The sequence below is a fragment of the Camelus ferus genome, chromosome 12 (assembly GCF_009834535.1).
Source record: "Camelus ferus isolate YT-003-E chromosome 12, BCGSAC_Cfer_1.0, whole genome shotgun sequence".
In the NCBI taxonomy this organism is placed as follows: Eukaryota; Metazoa; Chordata; class Mammalia; order Artiodactyla; family Camelidae; genus Camelus; species Camelus ferus.
Window position 1 is genome coordinate 24,655,945 of NC_045707.1, and position 27,591 is coordinate 24,683,535.

A 27,591-nucleotide genomic window follows, 5' to 3' on the forward strand; every position below is an offset into this window, starting at 1 on the left:
TTGATGCATTTTTGTTCCAGTACCAAAAGGTACCTTTAAAATGCTATTTGGGTATGTCAATGAAAAATTCTGCTTTGAAAACATTTTCTGAGATTCTTCTTTGGACAGTTGCTTTAGGGGTTGTTGCTGTGTTATTTTTGATGATTGTAGAAACAGTAGATATTGTGCCCCGGGTCTTGTTCCTCTGTCCCATGGGTCATGTGTTCTTTAATAATGTTTTATTAGAGCAGCACAGAAAGTCATCTTGTCCTGAGCTCCAAAATGTACTGAATTTAGGGTATGTGTTTTTCCCCCTTCTTTGATACAACTGAAACATATTCCTCTAGTGAATTTGTGTAAGTCTTTTGAATTTGGACTTCAGGTCCTATACATTCGTAATTTTCTGTTGAATTGATAGTTGGCTAACTTGTAAGCAACAACAATTTGTGTAATTTTTTCAATAAGTCAAGTCTTAATTGACTTTATTCATTTCAAGAAAACAGCCTCAAAGTCCCACGGCCAAAAGGGAGTACAAGTTGATTCCTTGTATTCATTATTGTATAAGCTTTACTTCAAGTACTGTTTTATCTAGTGGCTGTGCCATCACCTAAGGCTTTGTGATCTTCCCTAAATCAGCTCCACCTGCCTGGACAGAGAACGAACACAGATGGTGTGGAAGATCATATTGGGTATCTTAGGGGCCAGGTCTGGAAATGTTACACAACATTTGCACACATGCCATTGGTCAGAAATGGAACACTGCCCTCCCTAGAGGCAGGGGTGGGGTCGCTGGGAAATGCAGCCTTCCTGGAGGAAGAGATGGAATAGGATAACTTACAGTGAGTCTCAGACAGAGCTTGATACCCCAGTAACCATTCCCCATCCAACAAAAGCAGGATGTGTTTGTAGACTTGCCGTGGCCATGGGACAGCTTTTCACCCCCTGGCTGGATCTAAAAGGAAACTTGGAATGAAGAATGGTATAATGGCTTTTCTCAAACCAATAAATCCCAGTATCAAATTATAAGTAAATATCCATAATATATATTTATCATTAAATAGTTGTTTTTACTTTATTATGCTCTTATTTTCCTGTTTTTAATACATACCATATACATTAAAAAAAAAACACAGAAGAGAACTCTTTTTGAAGTTCATCAAGAAAATGGTAGTTTGGTAAAATAGTTATCAATTGAGGAAAAAATGACCTTAATATGTTTAGGGTAAAGAGGAATAAAATAAGTCTAAATTAAAGATTCACAGGGACTCTGTATCTGGGTGTTTTAAGAAAAGAATGCTAAACATATGAAAATACTTAGTAGGTAGTAACAGATGATGGAAATACCTTGGTGATACCCAAGTAAGCAGTGGGAAAATGCTTAGAGTCCTTTGGTCATCAGAGTCGTCAGGGCTGAGACATTTAGTTATCATCTCTGGCCACGGAGGAAAGGTGCGAGTCTGCTACCCTTTGGTCTTTCCCTTAAAACCGGAAAAGTAATTGCAGATCCATTGCCCACTGGGTAGAAATGCTACGACTGGCCACGTCCACCATTGAACGGACGCTCATACACTTACACGGTTTGTTGGAAATAGCATCTATATTTTATCTTGATAATTCATTTTCCATCTTTTTAACAAGAAATATTGGCACATTTAAAAGTGTAATCTCAATATGAAAGCATGTCCCCTTATACAGGTGCAGATAATTTTTTTCAGAAACATGGTAACTATTTAGGACAGAAAATCTAATAGGTTCAATTAATCTAAGACACAGACATTGGTCCTATTACCAAAGTGGCAGTGTTTTTTCAAGTATGGTCCACAGATTTTCTGCTTTGGAACCATGGGTCTCTTGTTAAAAATGCATAGTCCTGGATCTTATTCCAAAGCCCCTTTTACCAGAATTTGTAGAGCCCAGAAACTTGCATTTTTGTAAATATCTCCAAACTTCGCTTTATGTGTAACATAGGGATTCCTGTAGTAAAAGCAAATCAATATTTGATTTAAAAATATTTAAATCTTTATCTAATAATTTGAAAGATCTCTATTTATAGAGGCCTTTTAGGCTGATAATTATAAAGGAAATTCAAAGGCCATAAGGCAAAAAAGCATAAAGTTTACTATGAACTATAATGAGTCTCTCTACCAAGTAACTGAAATATTCTGTTTAACATAATGCTAATTACATTAGCCTAGAGACCATCTAAGATCTGACACACTCATTAGGGCTTAGCACTCAGCCTATTAATCACCACGGGGGGGGGGGGGCACTGGGTGAGCTGCAGTGCGTTCGGACGCCTGGCCTATGATGTCAGGGCTGGGGTCTCGTCTAGTAATTAGTTGGCATCTCGGTCTTGGTAGCAAGGTGTTAGCTTCCCTTCTGATGTCCGCATTAAAAATGAAACTAATAAAAGGTATGCAGGAAGGATGGAAAAGAATGCAAATTATGTTTATCCCTTACTTCATCCTTAGAATAATGGCACTGAATTACAGCAGCCCATCTGGCCATCCATACGGTCTCCTGGAGCGCCGCCGAATTTCAGCAAATAGGTCAAGCAGAGCAGTCCCCCCATTAATAAAGCACTAATTAGCGGTAGACAACATATTACAATTTAAACTTTCCACATGGTTTAGATGGATATAGGGATTTATTTTGTAAACAGTGATTACGCAGGATTATCCTTCAGTGCAACGTGTGTCTTTGTTACTGTACCAGAAGGCAATGTGAACACGCTTAGCTACACAATGACAGAATCCAGATTCGGGGCTGCCAGTCTCTGTGCACACCTCGTGCTCCTTCTCTGGTAGTACCTGCTATGACTCGGAAGAATCAGCCATTCTGAAGAGGAAAGTTGGCTTTGTCGCCATGGTAACTCACTCTTCTGATTTCTGTGAGCAGTGACTGCGATTGTGCTAAAGTAAGGGTGATGGTTTTATGATGGACTGATTTACACAAGGGGCCCAATCTTAGATCACTGAGCTTATTTTACTGGAGACCAACAAGCAAAAGGTTTTAGGCATAGAGAGGTTGAGGTCAGTGCCCATAATATGTAATGTGTATTTTTCTGCTCCTTTTTAAGTCAAAATGTTTTGCTTTGTGCTCTAAATATTTTTGCAGAATGAGAGAGGCTATTAAAGTAACTCATCTTGTTCTCTATCTTCGCAGCAATTAAAAAAAAAAGTTCATTCCATCTCTGTGACTGACATACCTCGGACTTTCCATATAGCTTTAGAAAACCCAGGTACACTCGGACAGCCCTGTGCAAGCAGGCTGTGTACTTCTTATACCTGCTCCATGGTGGATTTTTTTCATCCATTAATATAGAAATTGCTCAAGTCCTCCTAGGAAATATGGGACAGTGTGGCAGAAATCACTTTGCTCATCAGATTTCCACGTGCAGTTGAATGTCTTCCGGCTCCTCTGCGCTCAGGTTGAGGCCAAATGACTAGTTCTGACCAATGAAATGTGGGAGGCAGGATGTATGTGGTCCCTGGACACCTGGGCAAGGCAGTTCCCGCTGGCAGGCGGCTCTCCTTTTCCCTTTCCCGCAGCATCAGCCTTACTTCATGTGACCTGGTTGCAAGGGGAAGCTCCTTGGCCCACTGTATGTTTTGAATGAGTCAGAAAGGCATTTTTATTAAGCTTTTGCAGTTCTGTTAGGCAGCAAAAAAACCTAGGTTTTACTGATCAGCACAACCAAAAGCCTCGATTGCTGTGTAACTCCAATGTAGATTATGTAAATTGTAATTCAAGGCTGGAACAGACATGGGCCGCCCTTGGTCATTGAACTTATGTCCTGAGATGGTTTGGGCACGTGCTATCTTTTCAGCTCTCTGTCAGAGAAGAGGAAGCCCTCGATATCTCAGGTGAGAAAGGAATCATAAGCGGAAACCATCATGGCCAATTTTCGTGGGAATAAAAGTGAGAGGCAGGCACCTGAAGGCACAGATATAGGGCTCGCATAATGCCCGTGGGACTGTCTGTGATTAGATGTCAGTTTGCCCCTCCCAAGACAGGGGTGGCAGTGGCAGGAATCAAGGGCAGATCACGGGTTTGCTTAGTGCTTTGAAACTGTTCAAAGAGATACTTTCCCTAAGGAAGGCTGAAAATCCAGGCCTATTGGATCAGTACTAAATGTTATTTTCAGCAGGAAAAAATTTAAGAAACATTATGGAAATCCTTTTTGATGTGTGTGCTTTAGACAGTGAGGATTTTACTTATGACATGAGAAGAACCTACTTATTAATTTACAGCCTGGCAAGAGTAAGAATATCCTGATTTTTGGCTTAAAAATTTCTCTAAAATGTACTTTTACATAATTACATATTTTATGCAGATGTGTCTTGATTGCAAATGACAGAAACCTGATTCAAACCTACTGAGGTCTAAATGCAGACCAGCGGAGGGGCTCAGGTACCAGCCTTCCAGGTCAGCTAGCACCGGTGGTTACACATCCGCCATCTCCCTGTCACATCGCGCTCTCCCCTCTGCTTCTTCGAGTCGGGGTAGCTCTGCCCCCTCTCCCTGAGACAGGGAAGACAATTACCAGCATCCCAGTCTCATATTTCTTCTCAATTATGATGTGAAAGAGACTCCCCCTTTTCCCCAGTAACTTTGACAAATTCCAGGGAAGTTTGCCAGGGTCTGACCTACCCTGCATCTGCTCTCGTGGGCAGTGGATGGATGAGGCGCCAACACTGGCAGCCTGAGTGGAACTCTACATTGGGTGTAGGAAAGGCGCAGTTCCCCCAAAGAAGGATGGCACTCTTCCCAGAAGAAGGACGGCTTTTGAGGAGACAAAACAATAAGTGCTCACGACTCGACTCTTTTTAAAATAGGCTAACATACGATTTCCCAAGAATAAAACTTTTACTTATCACTCATGAGTAACTTTACATTTGGATAATTTCTCCGCAGCTAAGTAGCTAACTAGATACGCGTCAGAATGCCTTTGCTGTATTTAGACCCCGGGATTGCCGCATGCAACACAACACTTCGCAGCCAGCAAGGGGACTCGGTTGTACCTGACGAGAGTTGGCCCCTTGAGTAGACCTTAGCTATGGAAAGTCCTGGGGTCTCAGGGTTTATTAATGGTTCAGTAGTCCAGTGAGAGGCAGAACATGGTCATTAAAGCAACGAGCCCCAAAGTAACAGGTACGAAGTGTGGCCTTTGCAGCCTCCTTGTTTGGGCCACGCATTTGACCTTGGAGCCTCAGCTTGGCCATCTGTAAAATCACAAAAGGAAAAAATATATGTGTATGTGCATGTGATATTTTACTGATCAGGGTTGCCCTCAGGAAGTAAACACTTATGGTGGGCATGAGGTAGGGCTTCATGCTTGGGGATGTTTAGTGTTTGGTTCATGGTGGTCGTGATAGTAGCTCTTAGAGAATGAAACCACAGATTAGGTTCAAGCAAGATGGTAAATCTGACTAGAGCAATCGTGCCAGTAAGGTTTGGAAACAGAGGAAAGTAAGAAATAAATAGGTCAGTACTCTGTTCTGAAGGAATACTGTGGCCTTTACTCATATTCGCTGTGGCATTTCCTCTGTGCCCCGTGCTGTCCAGGTGGTGAAGCGGATATCCATCATTCTTTTGGGCCATCAGATACCGCCCCCCCGCCCCGAAAATTCATCTTGTATTAGGGCATTCCCGCTTTAGTGGTTTCCTGCCTCCCCAGGTAAAAAGCCAGAAATGTACTTTCCCAGAATTCCTTACACCTAGGGCAGCCAGGCTCCATCCACCCAGCGTAGCAAAGCCAGGTTTGATTCAGAAACCACTGATGTGAAGAAACAGATGCCCAAAGAACACAGTCAGGAGATGGGTACAGACCATCCGTGATCCAAAAGCGGCACCAAAGTGGTGCCCATGTTCGGAGTCAGTGGGGCTTGTGGAATAGACTGTCGAGTAGGTAGCCGTTGGTGGCAACAGCGGTATGCCTGCTGGGGCAGTCCGTTGGGTTTGTGTCTCCCCCGCAAAATTCATATATTGAAACTCTAACCCCTGCATCTCACTGTATTTGGAGATACGGCTCTGAGGGGGTAATTAAGGTTAAATGAGGTCATAAGGGCAAGGTCCTACTCCAATAGGATTGGTGGCCTTATATGAAGAGGAAGAGACAGATCTCTTTCTCACCATGGACACCAAAGAAAGTCTGTTTAAGGACACGGCAAGAAAGGCAGCTGGGCTACAAGCTGGGAGGCGAGCTCTCACCAGGCATCATACTGGTTGGCACCTTGACCTTGGACTTCCAGCCTCCCGAGCTGTGAGCACTGTGCCTCTGTTGGTTAATGCACCTGGTCTGTGGTGTTTTGTTTATGGCTCCATCCAAGCCTGTTGTTTCTGATCCTCTCTTATAATCTGTGAGTTACTTTCATGTCCTTGTCAAATGCTTTCTTCTTTAACTAACTAGAAAAGATTGCTGGTAGATATATGTGGGGTTGAGTTTCTGAAAGGTCCTGGCGAGGTCTAGCATGGAATCGACTCCTGAACTATGTTGGTTAATTTGAAGACTATTTCTGCAGATGTTCCTTTCAAAGCAGGAGCCCTTCTCCGCCCCGTCAAACCACGTTTGTATTTGGATTGGGGATACGCAACAGTTTTTTTTTTTCCATTAACTATTTTTAAAGGATGCTATAAGAATAAAAATTTAACTTCATATGTTCATACGCCATGTGTGACTTAAGATTGATGGATTATGTTGGAGAATTGGAAATACTCTCTGAACATTTCTTTGTTTATTACAACAGTAGTGGCTTTGGCAGAATAATTGCTCTATTCCAGAGAGATTTTTAAATGATTAATCTAGATGGCTGTCCTTGAGCAAGAATTTGCTCAGCTGGTTAGAGTTATATATGCAGATGTGAGGTTCATGGATCTGATCCTAAGACGAGGCCCCCGGCTGTGCCAGAAATGCTGCTTCTACCCGATTATGCACAGTATCTGTGATCATCAGAGGTGGGGATGTGTAGGCAATCCAGTGTCATCACTGGGGACTAAACTCATTTATCCTACAGATACACTTTGAGCATCAACAGTGTGCAAAGTACTGGCCTGGCACTGGAAAGTCACACAAAGCCATCAGACACAGAAGTGCTTATGGAACATGACATGGATGTTTTCACTTTTCTTTGTTGGTTTATAGTTACGATACGTTATGAGTGAAGAAACATAGTAGTTGTCATGAAACTGTATGAAAAGGAAACAGATCTCACAGCTGTGATCAGGAAATATTTCTTGAATTGAAGGGTGAGGATGCAGCCTTAATAAAAGGAAGGGGGGTGTTTGAAGCAGAAGAAGTACTATAAATGGAAGCCCTAGAGAGGAGAGTTAGAGAGGGCTCTCGTAGCCCAAGGGAGGTGAATGTGATTCATACACGAGGGCAAGCTGGAGACAGGTGTGGCTGATGGCCCAGAACCCACTGAAGTGATCCTGGACCACATATTTTGTGTCCATCAGACGCAAGAGAAAAGATGGGAAGATGGGCGTCTAGGATACCAAGATCGCAACACTGAGTCCTCCCCCCCCTTTTGTTCTATTTTAGGAGAATATTCATAATCCGGAATGTGTTAAGATACATTCAATTCTCATTATTTGCATTAGTTACGCTCTATGAAACTGCCATGGACACTGAATTATTGATCCCTGCCCTCCCGCTCCTCGGGGGAAATACAGGGTTAGGTTCCCATGAGCCGCTGCCCACATTTTCGTCAATTGATCAATACATAACCTTATTTTATTTTGTGTTTCTGTGTAAAGGTAGCTTATTTAATATATATCGTTGATTCATTAACATTGAACTTGCAGCAAACAGCAAAGCAATTCATGCCTGAAAGAAAAATAGGTAGCATATATATTTTTCCTGTAAGGCACGTCACAGCCCCCTGGAGTTCAGGAGCACTAGCCAGCACTTCAGCAGCACACTTAAAAGGCCATTTCAAACAGCTAAATCCCCAACAAAAACTACAAAAGTGTGGAAAGCGTAGCACTGAGTAGGGAGACTCTCATTAATAGTATGAGAGCTGAACCAAGAAGGTGAGTGTCACCTAGTTTGGCCTCAGCTGGGAACATACATGTCGGGTGGTTCCAGTCTGTCCCCACTCTGCACATCTCCATGGATGACTGTGAAAAAGCACTGTGAATATTGATTTGAGGGGTTACACGTACATTTTAGTGAGTAGGCGAGTTCAAAAATACAGAATCCAAGATCAGTGAGGATCAGCCGTAGCGGTGGGCTTTCTGTGATGGGGTTGCTGTTTCCTGTGCTGGGTAAGAAGTCTTGGAGTCACCTGCGTTTTCATTAGTTGTTTTGTCTGTTGTTTTTAAGAATGGGAGGAGCCTATGCAATCACAAAGCTAATTTGCCTTAGCATTTCTGTAGGTACACATTGATTATCAACCCTCGATTTTACTGAAGTTCTTATTATGAAAGGAATAGAGATTTCTCAAGCTATTAAAATAATAATTATTACACTTAGCATCTTTCCAGTCACTAGGCGGGCATTAAGTGGAAAATTTCGGGGAGCTTCTGCGGGAGCTTTGATGGATCCTTGAAGTCACGCTCCCTAGTCTTGCATCGTTCTTGTTAGAATGTGTTCTGCACACCTTGGAGTGTTTGATGACGCTAGTGCTGTGTTGGTGCGTGCTGTTCTTTGGCATCACCCCCACGCCATCAGTGACTGGGTTAAAGATTCAGCTGAGGGACCAGTGGAAGCAACGTGTGTATTTTCTCAGTACCCCAGCAATGAGTGTGCGTTCCTGGAAGGCTGGACAGAAATAAATCCAGTAAATAGAGCTTTGATCTGCTTTGGACTCATCTGTTCTCTTCAGATGATGAGTGAAAACAACCTGTAAGAACACGAGTGAAATCTAGATAATGAGCGAAGAGGAACAAAAGGGGAAACATTACGTGTGTGTTAGTGATGTGGAGTTTCCTTTAATTTTTCCAAACTTCAGCCAGGTAATCTGACCAGGTAATCCAGTGTTTAGGTCCATGACTTATATTGATGGAGAAGAATCATTGAGAGACCAAACACATTTAAAGTATCCTTTTAGTCCTATTAATTAGGAGGAAAAAAATTCAGAGAGTAAGATAAAAGTATCTGAGATTTTATCTCAACTTTTGCAAGCTGTTGTGATTTTAGTGGAACAATGCAATGGTATGTGCTGTGGAAATGACAGCTGTGAAATCCACGTGGCACAAATAACAGACAGTTGCTTATTTGACTTTGGCGCAAGAACTGGGCTACAGAAACTGTTTTTGCAACAGAAATCTTTCTCAATGTTGCAGATTTCTATCATCTTCCAAGGAGTAGGCATGGATCTAGAGATTGAGAAAGTTTTCAAAGTTTCCCTGTTTTCTTTATTCCTTCTTGCCTGGGACAAACTTTTTTCCCATGTATCAGAAATATGCAAAGGGTTGCATTTTAATAACCTCGTTTAGAATGTCTTTGGGAGAGGGAGGGCACAACTCAGCAGTAGAGTGCACACCTAGCAGGCACAAGGTCCTGGGTTCAATCCCCAGTACGTCCAATAAAATAAATAAATAAGTAAAAACCTAATTACCTTCTCCCTAAGTAAATAAAAATTTTTTTCAGAAAATAATGTCTTTGAATACTTTAGAGGTTCTCATTAACCTTGCAAATGCTTCTGGGTTATGAGAAGTATTTCATGATTAGTTTAAAATATATGTAAAATATCTATGGAGAGTTAATTTTGCCTTCTCAGATGAAGAAAACAAGTGTGATGAAATGACTAAGATAAAAGTAACTATAAGCTTTGTTCATGAGCACTGTTCCTATCAAGAAATGATATTAAGTTCCTTTATGTTGTGGCAAAGACACTACTTAGAGGTGTTCCTTAAATCAAACAGGATATGTTTTAGAAGCTGAATAAAACTTTCCAAGGACAGGATAACCTCTGTGCCTTAAAATTGGCTCTCATATTAGTTGAAACACAGCAGAACTGGAAGCTTGAGGCAATTCATGTGTTTTCCTGACAAAATAGCCTGGCCCCTGGGTACTACACACAGTCCAAAATAATACACGTGGGAGAGAAAAAGGAAAACATTTTTATTCACTTTGTATTTTGCCTCCTACTCTGTCTCTTTTACTAGTTTTATTCTGTTCGGGTTAATGAAGGAAACAGCAGTTAATGTTGAATAATTAGCAGATACAGACCTTTTCTATTTGTGAAGAAACAAGATTGAAACTAGAAATGCTTTCTTGGTTCTGTATTTCCTGCAGTCATTCAGCTTCCCTTGGGGAGCCAGCAGGAGTGGCAGGAAAATACGTGCCACCAAGGATCTGAAGTTCCATTTGGTTTCAGACAGCAGGTTTCTGTTGCTTTAGCTAAGTCATAAATATCTACCATTGAATGAATTTAATAGGTCCTAAATTAAATTAGCTAAATACTGAACATTAGTTTTACCTTCAACGATACTTACCTAATATTCACGGCCTTCCAGCTGCAACTGTTTGTTACGTTTTTCTGAGAGGTGCTCCCTTTCTGGCTGGCAGCCTGTTTCTGCGTCTTGTAGTACTTACTGCTGATTTTTAATACGTATATGCAGATACACCAGAAACTTTCAAAGATGAATAACTGATATTTTTACAAAATCCTTAAACAAAAGAAATCCTTTTTTGCCTTTCTTTTTTTAAGGGGCAGAGTAACACCGTGCAACAGCGGTTTAGGGCGTGGACTTGGATTCGGCCGTGCTGACTGCAGCGATGGCACTTGTTAGTGGAGTAATCGTAGCCAGTTACTAAATACTTCTCTGCTTCAGCTTCTCATAAATCAAATGTCCATTTTTCTTTTCATGAACGTGTGTCTCTGAACTCTCTGTTGATTAGTTTCATCCCCCTAATTAAACACGGTAAGAAAGAATGATGCGTTTCTCTGGGCAAATGTACTCACCACGCAAACCTGCGTGTGTGTGACGTGAAGGCCTCACTCTGGCACTGAGCCTATTCAAGCTGTTTAGAAAACCCACAATGATCCAAAGGCCTGCACAGCATCTCCAGTGTGGAGACTGGGAAAAACGGATTAAGGAAAGAAAGTGATAAATGATAAAACTAACTTTGCCTTTGATTTCAACCTAAAAGAATTGTAGAAGTAAGGGGAAAAAAAGACCCATTTTTCTATTACTGTGACCACACTTTGCCTATCTTTCTTCTAGACAATATCTAAATTAGATGTTTTAGCGTTAGTCCAGGCTTAATGTTCTAGAGTCTAGGTTTCTTTCCTCTCATTTCTTGGCTTTTGCAGTGCAATAGTCTGAGAAAAGCTACCTCACGTGGGAGGAATGTGGCACAAAACCTTGTAAGTGCAGACGAGCCATGTGTGTCATCGTCTTCTGCTGAGTGGCTGCATATTGTCTGAACAGATTTTATCACAATATGTACCCCAAGTGAGCATCATCCTTGGTAACATAATGCAGCCAGAGAAAATTCAAAACAGAAGCTGAAAGGATCGGAAACATATTTGTGAGTCTGTGTTTGTTTCTGAAGTAGAGACCATCTCTTCTTCCAAAACAGACAAATCAGATTTTGTCTTTATACAGTGGAAATACCAAGCCTAAGAAGAGAGATAATAAAACAGTATGAAGTCTTGAAGGGTATGGATTATGTCGATAGATGGAATTAAATTCCACAATGTTGGAATTGCCGTGAGAGAGGAGAAGGAAAAAGAGGGCCCAAGACAGCCTGAAAAAGAAATTTTTAGGAGAATGATAATCCAATAGAATTTGCGATCCCAATAAAGAACGAATTAAGCCAGAATTTTAAACAGAACCAAGTTTTAGATAAATTCATGAGTGATAGATCTAGCTATAAAAGGAAACAAAGGTATTTAATAAGTACTCCGCACCAGGTCGCCCTCATTGGGGTTGCTGAGCTGTGAACGTGCGAAGATAGCGTGTTGCTCTTTCAAGGGAATGCTGGAAGCAGGGCCCATACCTTGGTCTGTCTGGCTTTGGGGCTCTTATTTCTGTTCACGCTTCTGCTTTAGTGATACAAGAACCTTATCTTTTTCCCCCTGATCTCCAGTTTGGGGTAAATGTGCAAAAGCCACGTATTCCATCAAGTGCGTGACGGCATCACTGTCAAAAGAATACAGAATTGGAAGGAGAGCAGGTCTGTCCTAGTGTGGCGTTTTCTTGCGTGACTGTTATTCACGTATTCATAGTAGACTAAAATTTCTTATTAGGTCATGTTTTTCCCTTATAGCACACATTCATGAACTGGGTCTGTGTTTCCTTGAAATAGGACACAGTCCTGTGAAGGCATAATGAGTTGTCATGCCCAGAGAAATAATACCTTCCTGTTCTTGACAAGGACCGGTCATGTTAGTATGAACGTCTTCTGTCACTCAAGTAACAGAAGGGAAGGTATAACTTTCAAGGCAGGTAGGCCTGGGAATGTCCTGTTTCCAGTTGAAGCACGTTTTCTATCCCCTGGAAGCTTTTGTGTTTCCTCCACAAAATTGGAGAGCATTGTGGATTCCAACCCAGGTACTTTGTTATAACAGAAAAGACAGAGGCCGTCTAGAGCTCCTGTCCAGCGTTTCAGCATTACATCCACACAGTTCTGTCCTCTTTGTTTGCACGATGTTCCCCCACTGTCGTGCTTGTCACTATTACTTAGTTTTTGTTGGAACGGTGCTCTGCTCTAGAGCTTTCTGTGATGATACAAATGTCCTTTAGATCTGATTGTCCAATATACGTCATCTACTAGCCACAGGTGGCTCTTGGACACCTGATGTGAATTTAGTTTGACAAAGGAATTGAAATTTTATTGTATTTTATTTTAATTTAAAATTGTAAAGGCCTCAGTTGGTTAATGGCTACCCTACTGGGCGGTGCAGGTTTCCAGGGTAAACTTTCAACCGCCGACTGGAATATAAACCTCATGAGAGCAGGGGTAGCCCCTGGCACATACGAGATGCTTAACATCTTGAAGGAATGAACAAATGGACCATTTTCAAAATTATTGTAATCATCATAAAATTGGCTAGGAAAGACTGGGTTCTCTTTCTGGCTATGCTGCTCAGTGCTGTGTGATTTTTTTCAGGGTTACTTACTTTCTCAGAACCCAAATGCCTCTTTTCATATTTTCTTCTTTCACTTAACAACATGTATTGAGCTCTTCTGTGTACCAGGAATTAAGCTAGATATTGATGCCCCAAAGTGAAAAAGAGACATGGTCCCTGACAAGGAGCTCCATCCAGTTAGGAAAAATGAGAAGTAGAAATTATTAAATCTGTGTGATTCTTCTAATGACAGCTATATGAGGGCAGAGAAAAGAAATAAAAGGCAGCCTTACTGTGGTCAAAGGAATCGTTGGCATAAAGGGGAACAGCAAGACTTCCTGGAGGACAGAGAGGATTTGAAATGTTTAGTAAGAGTCGGCATTTTTGTATAATGTCAGCAGAGACCATATTCGAAATTAACTCATTCCCATAACATAAAACGTGGAAAGGTGGGACAGTTGAGTGTGTAAAGCATTGCATAACGTGACTTAGTGTGAGATTACGAGGTCACAGTGTAAATTTACGGAAAATGCTCTTATAAATTCTGAACGTCCTTCAGCTACATTCTGTCACAAATTTCTAAAATTGTAGTTGGTTTCAACTGTTGTTCCCGTTTGTATTGCTTTTTTAAAAATTGCCACTGCCTTTTTATGTATATAAGAAGCATTTCCCCGCTTGTAGTTAGTGAATGTTTTACAAATCCTTTTTCTTCTTCATTTCTCAGCAGGCATGCAGGTTATAAAAACTGACAATGAAAAATGTAATTGTGGAGATCAAAATGTATTACAGATAATGTCTGTTTCATAGATATCTAGCTATATGATTTTAATGTTACTGACTCCTCATTAGCTCCATAAGCAATCATATACACTTTCTAAGGAAATTGTAGAGCAGAAAAACCTGAAAGGCCATGGAAGTGCAGAGCGAATTCCTTTAGATCCTCAGTACAGCTTTTGTGTTCCTCTCATTCTTGTGCTGGGGATTCGGTGACAGTCCTGTTAATGTGGTGAAGCGGGTTGCTGTTTCACCTTTCACATCAGCCAAAGCACATATCAGGTGTCTCCCCTGAAAGCTGAGCTCGGTGTCGTAGTTCAGTATCAGTTTTCAGGTGCACGCATGCATCCATAAGGAAAGAAGAAGATACAATTATTAAATAAGAACCGTAACATTAATATTGACAAGGCACGTAAAAAAACACATTTGAAATCTTTCTTGAGTTTGGTCTTCAGATTTTTTATGACAATTATAGACAGATAGAAAAGAACTATATTTGAACTTGCTAATCTGATTTGTTACTTCCCAAGTGAATATATGTTGTGTTTTATATGATAGAACTTGTAATAGACTTGCTGGTACCAGCTGGGTGCTTGCAGATGACTATCTGAGATAATTATCAAGCTGCAAAAAAAAAGGGGGGGGGGTGTGGCTAGAATTAAAGACGTAAGTGTGACTCTGTAATTTAATTACATGGGGCATTACAAGTAGTTAATAATGTCATCAGGATATTTTCATTAAAAGTATATGTAAAGAGATGGTGGGTTGTTGTTTTTTTTTTTTTTTTTTTTTTGCATTTCAGGAAAATTTCTTTATAAGGGAGAAGAAGATGAAATTTCTGCATTTGAGTTAAATAGTAACAGAAAGTTCCATGTAAGTTTTTTGCCTGTGAAATGAAGCTGATAATAGAACATTTTTTGTTCATGAAAATATCAGTAAATTGGATGAGTTATGCAAAGTGTAGGATACTTCCTCCTGTGTAATAAATTGCTTTAAAGATGATAGCTAGTGAAATTCCAGGGCCAAAGAATAATAGTGTATCTCCAGAAATATCGTTGAATAAATACTTTTCCTCAAGAATGCATCCATATTTAATCACAGCGATAAGGGAATAATTCTTTGCTCGTATTCGTGACTAAATAGGCAGGAGGTTGCTAATGAGTTCTTCATGTCATGTTCTCAGTGCAGTTTACCACTGAACGCTAAACATTCAACAGCTAAAATCCACTTCTGACTCCATATAATTTAATATTATTTCAAGAAACATTTCACACTTTGACTCATAGTTGCATGAGTTTATAGCCTTTACAAAGTGAAGGAAGGTCCTTTTACTCTGCTGCTGCTTTTCGTTACAGATGAGAAACAGACCAAGAAATGTGTGAGTTTTCCAAAAGCCAGAGAGGGTAGCCGTGGTGGGACGAGGACTTCTGCTTCTGACTTCCAGGCTCTTGTGGTGTCACCTTCCATGCCTTCAGGATCATTTCTCCTTCTTAGGCCAATCTCCCTGTTGAAAAATAGTAAGAACGTTCTTCCATTGGAAATGACTCTCCTTGGTCAAATTATTTCACCACCAAAAACATGTTTCATGGATTTCAAATAATTCCTGTACTGGCTAATTATACTCTGAGATATGTCACATGTATTTTGAAAACTGTGCTGAAGAAATGTCAGCTATATTGTGATTATTATTATCCTACTTGACGAGTAAGACATGCTTTTACCTTTAAATATGTTTAAACCTTTCAAAAAATAAGAGCTGTTGTTCCATCACCCCCCTTAGTGCTGTGTGATCGAGCTACCCATCTTTCGTCCTCTTAATCATCGCTCATAAATCAGTCCCTTAGCCTTTTAGACATTTCACTTGTCCCTCCCTGAACTGCCTCCTACTTGCTCTTATTATTGTAATTTATTTTTTGAGTGTTGACAGTTGACTTGCACCGTTCAAAACATAACATCTTTCTTTTCAGAGAGGTGACTCAAGTTATCACGTTGTGTTTGGTGTGGTCTCCACAGACCACAGAGAGAATGTGAACTAACCCATCCCAATAAAGCTCAGGATATAAGGAAAGGATCAGAACCATCAGTTACTGGGTAGAGTTCGGAAGCATTTTCCCCCTGAATCTAATTTTTCACCTGACCATGTTGAACGTTATCTCAGTTATAGGAAGGAATGAGTACGTGTGGCTAATTTGGGTGGCCTGGGACCCACTATTGCCTGAAGGTTACCCTAAATTCCAGCGGCATTAATGGAGAAAATAAAAGCAACTTGAAACTCTAGGGAAAGGTCTTTGGTATCTAAAGCTATTTCCAATTGACCAAAGAGTGTTTTGTAACTATTATTTTTACTGTTTTGAAAGCAGAATATGTGAAGTTTTATATACAGATTGATAGATTGAAAGACATATTAAGCATATGGCTTTTGAGTAGATGCTCCAGTTTAAAAGATAGAAAGGAAAGAAAAGGTAGAGAGATCAAAAACAAAGAGAGGGGAAAAGATACTGATTTCAAGAACTATGTTCTTTATCATTGTTCTCACTGCCCTTTAAGTAGCTTGATACCAAATTGAATGGTCTTACATATTATCGACCAATTTCTGATCCACTAGATTTTCATGACTATGTTAATAGTGAGCAAGTTAGTAAATGACGTTGAAAAATTAAAAGGGTACCCAACTGGGCACCAGGAAACCTGATTTCTAGTCTTGGATCCTCCGTCTTCGGGCTGTCAGGGTGTCTGGCTGTGATGGTACAGGGTATGCTCTGTCTCATTTTCCTGTCCTAAGACCTAGTACCCTCAATTCAGCCCCTCCTCATACTCACCAATCAGTAATCATTACTTACGTCTCTGAAAAAAAATTTGGGAGCTTGATGTGATACAGTACTCAGAAATAAGATTGTCCAGAGACGTGTACTTTACGGCCAGTGCGTAAGAACAGGAGATATGCAAAGTCATCTTAATAAGAAAGGAAGTCGAGGGCTGCAGTAATCGTGCTAAATTCATTTAATAAGAAGAATTATTGTAAGGAGAGGTCCTGAGGCCAAACCTACCAGTGTCTATCCAACACTGTCTGGTGGTGAAGGAACTTTAGCTGATACTGAGTGTTATGCTTTTGTTAGAAAGATCATTGAAAATGAGAGGTGGGTATAAATGTTGCATTGAGAAGGAATAGGAGAGCGTGTTTAAGTCGAGTGGGGTCTTTAGACATGAAAAGGTGAGTTACTCTCTGGTGCAACTTCTCTGGTCTCCATAGGCTGACTGTGGGGAGGTTGGTACCAGAGGAGGGAGGACAGGTGTTCCGAGGGCAGAGGGTGTGGTGTGTGAATTCTGAAACAGTGGCAAAGCGGGATTGCTAGAAAAATACTACGGCAGTATTGGGACACTGCTGAGACGCCATCTGAAGCTTGTGATCGATGAAACTGAAAGGCACCAGTCAAGACAGGTTTACGCCTTTTCTGCAGCAGTTCTCAGATCTTCAGTGTAGGTGTGGGAAGGGGGATACGCACGAGCTCATCCTCAGGTATTTTCCAGATGACATTACGGGCAAAGGAGTAAATGACGCAAGGGTGCTGTCGAAGGAGCTGTTATATGCAGCAGCCATCCAATTTAAGTTCTGCAAGGGAAAGAAATGTAGAGAGCTTGCAAAATGTTGGAGGTTAGAGGGGGAAAAGTAGCGTCTATGGATTGGAGACGTTGATAAGACTGAGAAATTGTTAATAGCAGGAGTGAGAGTGAGTTGGTGAGCGGGATGTTTACATTTGAATTGAGGGGGAAGGAAGCGCTGTATTGGTTGATGACAAGTTTCAGTTCATCACCATTAAGTGCATCATTGAGGTAAAATTCAACCAAAAAAGAAAGAAAGAGAGAAAGAGACAAGAGAAGGAAAGAAAGAAAAAGAAAGAAAGAAAGGGAGGGAGGGAAGGAAGGAAGGAAGGAAGGAAGAAAAAAGAAAAGAAAGAGAGGGAGGAAGAAAAGCCAAAAGATCAGAGGAAATAAAAAAGGTCAAGGAACTGCAAAGCCGTGTGTATACTGATGTCCTCAAGAGAAATGGCTGGCAGTGAAGCAGAGACCGACTCAGCCACGAACCAGCCGTGACGGTGGGTAAGATCCATGTGCCAAAAGACAAGAGCAAGAGAAGGCTGGAGAGGCTGCTATAACTCGATGGAAACAGCTTCAGAGAAGCAGAAGGTTTATCCAAGGAAGGGCAAAGGTGGGTCGAGTTTCGAGGCTGATAGGAACCAGGGAGGACGTGTGTGCGCCTCGCGGGCCTGAGTGCTTGGTTGAGAGAGAAAGCGGCTTCTAGCTGAAAGGGCATCAGGGGAAGCAGTTTATCACGGAACAGCTGTGACACTCAAAAAAGCCGAACCAACAAAAAGCAAACAAGAGAATGGGCGCTCCAGAGTGCGCAGCAGAAAGGCGGAAACTAGGGAGCACTGGGTGACGGATCTGATAGAGCAGAAGGGATGTGAGAGGTGCCCGCTGGGCTGATCAGGATGGACAGGAATTTGAAGTATACAGTGAGGCTAGCTGGGCCGATAGGAGGGCGTGGGCACTCACTCATTCTAGTTCTCTGTTCCTGAGTGTCTCCTCTGGTGACATGGTGGCGCCCACTGCATAGTCTCCTCTTAGCTACGCAAGGTATATGCCTGGTGGCTGCAAGCAGCTCTTTAGCTCTGTAACAGTCTGTCAATAAATAAGAGTGACTTGAACCTGCACGGTGGATGGTCAGTATGAGTTTGCCCGGAGGAGATGGATATGCTCTAGATTGCTGGCAAAAATAGTCTTTGAGCCTACCAGACCCAGAGCCCACCATCAGTAGGGTCTGAGATCATGAATACCACATCGTGAGATCTGTGGGGCGATATTCAGCCGTCTTCCACCCTGAAGGAACACGCACTTCTACACATTGGGACAGTCCATTTGTTTTTATATTATACAAGAAAACAGAAACCTAAAAATTCTGAAAATTTACCAGCTTCTGAAATAAGGAAATATCAAATAGAAACATGCCCTACTTAGATGTTTGGGATTTTTGTCTGAACTTTTGCCTCTTAATTTACTTCTGTAAATTAGAAATTGCAGAGTGCTTGTCCACGTCAGACTATTAGCGGTGCCATTAAGTTGAAGTCATGCCCCGTATGTGTCGCCACTGGATACTCAACACATTCTCATTAGTCACGTCTGTGCGCGGTTTGGATAATTAAATTCATAATTACCCAGTTTTCCCATTAAAGTCATTGTTCTTAATATTAAGCTTACTGTTAAAATCTATACAGTGTCAGAAAACCCACAGGAGGCGAGGGTATCTATTTGTATTATAACTTACCATGCTGATTACCAGGCAGGCCAAGTGAGTACTTCCCTTCCTGTTCCCATCATCTCTTTATGATTTTTTACTTCACGTAAGTCCTCTGGGACTAAAGAAGAAAAATAATTGTTTGGGAAATTGGTGTCTTCACTCTCTCTCTGTCTCTCTCTTGTCTCTTTTTATCAAATGTCATTTTCTAATTCCCATGTGATTATTCATTTGATATTTTTATTCTCCTCATTTGATTATAATTTTATAGCCTTAATTCTTTAATTATCTGTGAACACCAAAGCTTTGATGACTCACCTTTGTCTAGAAGAAGTCCAGCTTTTTTTTTTTCCATCCTAGTTACGTTGAAGACTTTTCTAGATAAAAGGTCTTAATAATCACATGCCTTTACGAGTTTTAAAATAATCATGTAACGGGGGCGTGGAGCCTCACCTTGTAAACAGATTGGTTTCATTAACGTTTCACCTAAACCAAGTTGCTATTCGTCACTTAAACTTGGCCGGATCAAAAGTAGGCATCTGAAGGCGGAACGATGGTTCAGGACAAGCTCAGCATAGCTTCCAAGTGGCACGGGAGGCTTGCTGACACCGTAGCTGACTTCAGTGCCTGGGTAGCGCTGCTGGTTGCCTGCTCCTGCGGGAAGAGTTAGAAGTCTGTTGGGAAGAGATTCATTCTCTGAAACAATGGATAGTCATTGGGGATCTACTTTTGTTGTAGTAGGTGGCCTGCCAGCTTTCACATTTCACAAATAGACTTTGCATTGTCTACAGAGATGTCAGCTGGGACCCAGGCACTTGTGGGAATTTGGATTGAAATTTTAGGACAGAGGTTCTCAACCGTTAGTTCCACGCCTTCTGGGAATAATCGAAGCCTTACCTCGCAGGTGCTCACACCACTTACTGCCACCACGTTTCCTTACTGTTGTCAGTGTTCTTTGGGCTACTATTACAAAAGGAAAAAAAAAAAAAAAATCCTCCCTCATTTACTTAGGCCTGTCTCTGTCAGCACTACCTACCAGAAAGAACTCAATCTTTTAGTCGCATCCACATGGATAGTCTCGTTTGCGCTAAAATATTGGAGCCACTAAAATTGGAAATAACCAGGAAACACAGCTCCTGAAACGATAAACTGCAGGAGTTTCCAAAATGTCCCCTATTTCTGGGCTAGTATATAAATATGTTTTAGCTGTGAGGATTAGATCTGTCAGCATGTAAGTATGTGTTAGACTCGCTGTTGCGTTAGGTGCAAATTAGTGAATTACGAGTAAAGCAAAGAGCGATAGTATTTAATAAACCAAGGAAGTTACCAAAAGACACAAGAATGTCTTAGCTAAAGAGCACTACATTGATGGCCACATTACAGAGAACGTTATGCCTAAGTTTCGGGGCAAAGTCCATATATTTTACTTTTTCTTTTCCTGATGTATTAAGAGAAGTATTCGGATTCCAGGTGGCATTTCTGTGCTCAGCAATGCTCTCCTCGAAATGCTTTTCAGAAGGAGATGGTTTAGTACTTTTCTGTTCCACTGTCACATGACTCTGTTAATAGATCCAAGGAATTTTCAAATTCTGAAGTCTCTTCTCCACCTATGTTCACCTACAGCAGTGTCTATCCATCCAGTCTTCCTACATATAGCCCAAGGCCCATAGAGACCTTGTGAACAGATTAGAAACAAAAGGGGAGGAAAATACATCACTCCACAGAATAAATAATCATGAAAATGTAATCTCAAGCAATTAAGTTTATTAAATTTCTGCTGCACAGGTCCTCAATATCTTTATGCCAAGTGTCTTGGCATAAAGGAGGGGTGGGGAAGCTGGCCTAATTCCTTTCATATAATAAATAGTTTATACTACACCCTGCAAATTAAACTAAATGCAAAATATTCAAGCTCAAACATGTTTAGATATATACATCTTACTTTTATGTATGTTCAAAATGTATGAATCAAATAAGAAGCTATCTTTGAGACTTTTCCAGAAAATCTTCAGTGACAAAAAACACAGTAACATTTTATATTTGACGGGCATTCGAAAGTGTCTAGTCTTCTTTAACGTGTATTAATGACCGCATTTGAATTTTGGACACCTTGTGAGTTTGAGGAAGGATATGATCACCAGTTTTCTAGGTTACAGAACCGAAGTTTAGGAGGTTAAATGACTGGCAGAAGATCACAGGACTGGTCCTCGGACAGCAGCCTCGCAGCCCCTGAGCTCAGGGCTTTGAAGTCCTCGGCAGCAGGATGAGTCCCAGATACAAGTCTCATTAACTGTTCTCTCTCATTTTTTCCGATCCTTGAGTTCATTGGCTCTCTAAGCACTTTGGATTTAAAATAAAAGACTCCATTCTAGTCTTTACTCGTCTGTTGGTCAGCCGTGTGACCCTCGGGCAAGTCACCTGAACTGTCTGAGCCTGACTTCTTCATCTGTGATGCGGTTAGAATGCAGCTCTTGGCTCTTTGCAGTGAGATCGCGTGATGCACACCCAGCCCAGAAAGTGCTCAGACAGTGACTGGGTGCTGCTCTTCTAAAACCTAAGTGGATACTGTTTCCTCCTTATGTGCATTTGTAACGAGAATTTCATCTCAAGGTAGAAGTCACAGGGTCAAACCTCAGCTTCACGCCTGGGAGCTGTGTGATTGCAAGTGAGTCCTTGAGCCAATGTGAGAATTTTTGTTCACTGTAAAATAATGGTTTTTGAGGGATACTCATTTTTAACATTTTCCAGTTTTATTGAGATATAACTGACATAGGACACTGTGTAAGTTTAAGGGGGTACGAACATAATGATTTGACTCACATATTTCATGCAATGATGACCACAGTAATTTTAGGCAATATCCATCATCTCATATAGAGACAAAGAAAAATAAAAAATCTTTTGCTTGTGATGGGAACTCTTAGGATTTACTCTCTTAGCTTTCCTTTTTTTTTTTTTTTTTTTTGTAAATAACAATTCAGTCTTTTTCTGGGGAAAGAGAATGTGGGAAGTAACTTGGTTCATTTATTTATTTTTAGAGGCGGTACTGGGGATTGAACCCAGGACCTTGTGCATGCTAAGCATGTGCTCTACCACTTGGGCCATACCTCCCCCTAACACACGGTAGTGTTAATTATATTCATCATGTTGTACATCACGTTCTAGTATTTTTGACTGCCTTCCTCCAATTTTAGTGATGTTAATTTGTCGCAGATTGTTGTGAAAAGTCAAATGGAATAAACAAAAAAGTGAAAGTCTTCGGCACTGAAAAAGTGCTGCTAACGCACATGTATTTAGAGAGAAGCCTCATTAGCACTTAGCACACTTAGCAGTGTTACACTGCCCTCCCCGTGTGTGTAACTCGTCAGCCATTCACTCCACTGGAGTGACCGCATGCTTGAGCTCGATCCAGTTAGACTCCTGGCCTGCTCAGCTCTCGGCCTCCTTACCCCTCCTGCCAACGTCTGCTTTGCAAAAGAGAGAGTGTTAGATGAGGCCTTGATTTCTTTAAGAGTTATGCAAAGATCAGCTTTTTAAATGTTCTTTGTTGAAAAAGTATGCAGTTTATTCTCACTTGTATGAGAAAAATATCCCTGAGGTTGGCCACAGAAAGGAGGCACAGAAGGGCTCCGGGAGGTGAACAGACATACTTAAGGGGTGACTTTACATCCTCCACGTGCAAATGATGTGAGTTGTTTCGCTTCAAACTGGACTTTCTGACTATAGAGGGAATTCACACAATAATCTGAGAGATTCCGGTTAAAATCACAAATTGTCCTGAAATTTCCTTAAGATTACAGTTGATTCTGCAGGATTTGGGGATGTTGATGGTTTAGATCATTGTAATTCTTCCTTTTATTTATGTAATTAGATATTGTTCAAATGTTATATTCGAAAGAAAAATTATGGAGAGATTAAGAAAAGCTGTTTCATTAGGTTTGTAATCGTATGTTTTAAAAATCTTCACAGATTGCTGTAAATTCATACATTCATGCATTACTCTCTAGTTTCTTAAAATTCAGCTGGAAGTTTCCTTTTCTACGACACCAGTAATAAAGCCCAGTGCGTTTCCTGTATGGTTAAATCATCCTGAAAACCATTTAAAACATGATATACAAATGAAAGCGAAGTTGTCTTTTAGAGCTCGTGAATATACCTGCAATGCGCTCTGTGTGCTTTGTGATTTAAGTGGCAAACAGCTAAGGCATAAATAGTATGCCACTACGAGGTTCCTGAAAAGTCATTTTGATTCGAGACATATTTAATTTCTACCTCAGAAACGTAGTTTTTATAATGGAAGAAACGGTTTGCTGCCAGGAAATCTAAATAATACTCTCATCACAAGCATAACATGCTGTATCTTTCCTGAAGTCGGTATGTTTCATTGGATCATTTTAATGTGCTTTGGCTGAAGAATGTCAATATCATTCTTCGGATGAAAGGTGGTTCCAGTAATGCCTGGTGTCTAAGCGTCATTTGTAACACAAATGATGGGGAGCTTGTGGCTTAATGGCCACTAATTTGTATTGAATTTATGATGCATTGTGGCCATTAGAAGTACGCTGCTTTACATCAGTTCTTGGGGGGTAAGAGTTCTCTTTGTGGTGGGTTTTATTTCTTGATGTCAGCTAGGAAAATATGCCCATTTTAAAACCAAAAAAAAAAAAGAAAAAAAAAAAGAACAAGTCTGCAATAAAGTAGGATTGAGTCAGAAGTCTACCAATTTCATGTAGCAGTTCTCATATATCATGCCTGTCACCGGGCCTTATCACGGGTAACCGTGAGGGTATTTTTAAGTAAAATACTGTGTGGCCCTGCTGGTTTTGCATTACATTCAAACATAAATTTAACATGCAATTTCTACTGTTTTTTAACACTGTTTCTTAATATATATTTATCACGGAATATTTCAGGGTAAGTAAAATATTGTATATTTCATGTCATGAAGGTTTCCATGTATTTAAACACATAGCAACCTTAGAGTAAAATTAAACTCTCAAGTAACACTTACCAAGTGTAAATACTGCTCTGTGATTGGCGCTATAGGAAAAAAGAGCAGCAGAATTCATTCATTTGCCCTTCAGGGAGATTACCGTTTACTTGAGATGACAAGATTTGGGTAGGAAAGTACATTTTAAGGCATGGTTTTAATAAGAAGTGAACACAACAGGTGGTGAGATTTCTTCCCATACTTGACAGTAGATGGTGTTGGTGGTTGGAAACAGGAGACCCAGGCTCTAAGGATGGACCATCACGGACATGGTGGAGTTTAAGTTGGGCCTTAAAGGAAGAGCAGAATATGAGTAGAAACCTAATGGAGAGGAAAGAAGAAGAAGAAGAATAGATCATGATAGAATGTAAAAAGCAAAGTGGGAACCTGTGACGTTGAAGATGGTAGCATGGTGAATGGGCCGTATCTCATTTTTAGGTATTTACTCTTTATCATTTGCAGCTGATAGGCAGTCAGTTAAGAGTTTTAAGAAGAAAACCTGTGGTCAATAATAAGCTTTTTGAAAGATCGTTCTGTCCATCTATTTGTGTCCTGTAACGGGCCGTGTGGACTTCAAGTAAGGAAGGAGAAAAAGGACGAAAGAAAGAAATGGCTTCAAAGTCTACTTAGGAGCTAGAATTGGCCGTACTTTTTAATTAATTTGATGTCAGATATGAAACACAAGGAGTTATCTAGGATGATGGCTAGACAGTGATACCACTAAATACAATCAGAAATATGGAAGCAGAGCAAATTTTATTTTAGAAATTTGTATGAAACAACATTTGTGACAACTGATCTTGAAATGTCAGTGATATATACAGCTGCAAATGCTAGGAAGAGTTTCAGTTTGGACTTTTGGGTTTGGAACTTCTATCGTAAAGTCTAAAGAAAGCTGAGAGCAGAGTAAGAAGATGGTTTCGCATTTAGTATTAAGACGAGCAAAAGCAGGCTGTCAGTTAGTGTATCATTACTATTGTTACCTTCATCAAGAGCATCCTTAAAGGCAGCCCAGGTTAGTTCTAGCCATACTGTCATTCCTCAGAGGTCCTACTCCCATGCATCTGAATCTAGTAGAAAATTATTTTAATTTTCCTTCAAAGAATATCGACAAAGTAGACAGCAGAATGATTAGGGGATTCATGGATGAAGGTGTCCTTGCAGTGAGTTTTCCCCCCAAAGTCAGGCAAGTAATACTTAGTGTTAGTTAATGTTTAACATGAATGACAGTTCACTACCAAGAAACACACATGCATACATATACTTACATAGTAATTTGAAAGAAAGGCTCTAAAACTTAAAAGTTACTATTTAAGCAGAAATTGCTACAACTATTAGACTCTCATAATAAAGTTATTATATGCTACACATTTGAATAAATCAATTATTAAACACAGTTGACCCTTGAACATCACAGGTTTAAGGCCTCCGACCCCTCGCTTGGTGGAAAATTCACATATAATTTTTGACTTCCCCAAAACTGAACTATTAATAGCCTACTGTTGACTGGAAGCCTTACCAATAACGTAGACAGTGGATTAATACGTTTTTGTATATGTATTACATACTGTATTATTACAGGAAAGTAAGCTAGAAAAAGGAAAATGTTACTAAGAAAATTGTAAGAGAAAATGCCTTTGCAGTGCTGTGCTGTACTTATCGATACTGTAAGCTTCTGTCATCTGCCTCTGAGATGCATTGCCTGTCAGCACCTGCATCAACACTGTCTTATATTATACAAAACACTGTAGATGTTACATGTATGGCTAACACTGGACATCAGAAATGAAAAGATACTTGAAAAAGAAATTCATCTTTATTGATGGGTATAATGAACGACTCATGCATTGATAATGAAGCAGAGCAATAAGGCTGCTTTATGGGGCGCAGTGCAACTGATATGACTACTTAACATAGCTAAACAGAAATGGTTGAATATTATAAACCTTTTATGGCTATGGTATTGGCGTCATATTCATAATACAGTATTGGAAACATTACATTTTTTTAAAAAATCATTTACCTGTGATGATAGGCTGATACGTAGTTAGTTTATCGAATGACAAAAGAGAGGCATGCTGTACCATAATTGTAATTCTTTGAAAGCACAGTTATACACCAGTAGGAAAATAACATATTATTAATTGTATATTGAATATCATTCACCTTATGCCTATGTAAGAATTAACTAGTATGTACATATTTTTATGCATTCGTGATATAACTTTTTCTTAACTTTTTGGTATTTCTAGGCTACACAGTTCACTTGCACTTTTTTGCAAAGCATCCCATAATCTCCAAAAAATGTTTTCTAATTTATGTATTGAAAAAAATCCACATATAAATGGAGCTGCATAATTCAAACATGTTTTGTTCAAAGGTCAGCTGTACTCGCTGTAGACACATAACAGAGAAATTATCATCCAACACAAGGATTCAAAATATATCTGTACAGAAAAACAGTATAATGTGTAGTTATTTTTTTCTGATTATAAAAATTATATTTTTCTAAATGTTTTCTAACTCTATGTTCTAATAAGTCAACGCTAGATCGTATCTTCCTGTTCCCTGACCCCCCCACACATCTAGATCTTGGGACCTTCCCCACTCTGGGTGGCTACACGGAGGCATAAATCCAGTAACCAAAGAAGAGCATACAAGTGACACATCACGACTGAGAGGGTGGGAGGTGCCTGGGTTGCATATTTTAAAGCAGGTGATGTCATCACAGTGTTGTGAACTGTTCTCAGACTCTAACAACCAGATTAGTAACTGCTTCTCTCTAGGTCTGGAGTAGGTAAAGGGCAGATGGAGCTGTATAAACGAAAAGGGTGTAAGCAGAGGTGATCTTGTGCAGGAGAGGGAAATGGAGCTGATTTCTTAAATAGCTGGAAGACTCTTCCTTCTGCCATTACCTTGTTTGATCCTTGGAAGAGCCTGTGAAGTGGTCTGCAGACCATAGACTGAGCACTCTGAGTTACAGAGATGCTATGATCATCCTAAGTCAGTTTTTTACAAAGTTGATCTGAGATTTGACCATCAAAGTTTCCTTATTTTTTAAAACATGGTATCAGAGTGGACGTGCTGTGTGATGCATTACATACAGCCTTCGCTTTCCATCAGATGCCACGTATCCACAGCTCTGTACTTCACAGTTCACTGGTTCTTGGGCATCTATTTCTGAAAAATAAACACATCTCCATTTGTTAGACTGCTTTAGGATAGCACATTATTTTAACGAGTACGTTTTTGTTTTTGAGCCTTGTTGCCATTTTTAAGGCTGTCAACGTTATTGTGTAATTTGATATAAATTTGGGTTAATCAGTTTTATCATGACTTTTGAATAAATTATTTTTCTATTTAAGGAAGGACTTGTCTATTTTCTGAAACTAGATATATTTTAATCCATTGGGTGATAATTACTAGCTGTGAATATAATGACAAGAAAATAACTTAGAAACTTTATCTTTCTTCAAAATGGTAAAACTAAGCAAGCATCTTGTTGTACTATTTATGATAAAGTTGGAAGA

At 40.2% G+C, this 27,591-nt stretch overlaps 1 protein-coding gene and 1 long non-coding RNA gene across 12 annotated transcripts in view; one reads left to right on the forward strand and one right to left on the reverse strand.

Moving 5' to 3' along the window:
- SLC16A7 (solute carrier family 16 member 7) overlaps positions 1–27,591 on the forward strand; it is a 141,943-nt gene that overhangs the window by 85,383 nt on the left and 28,969 nt on the right. The gene's annotated exons all lie outside the window — the stretch shown is intronic.
- On the reverse strand, positions 597–6,520 carry LOC116667640. Its single transcript, XR_004324567.1, has 3 exons — positions 6,351–6,520; positions 2,494–2,499; positions 597–606 (listed from the first exon to the last, which is right to left on the reverse strand). It is a non-coding gene; the product is annotated as an uncharacterized LOC116667640 (long non-coding RNA).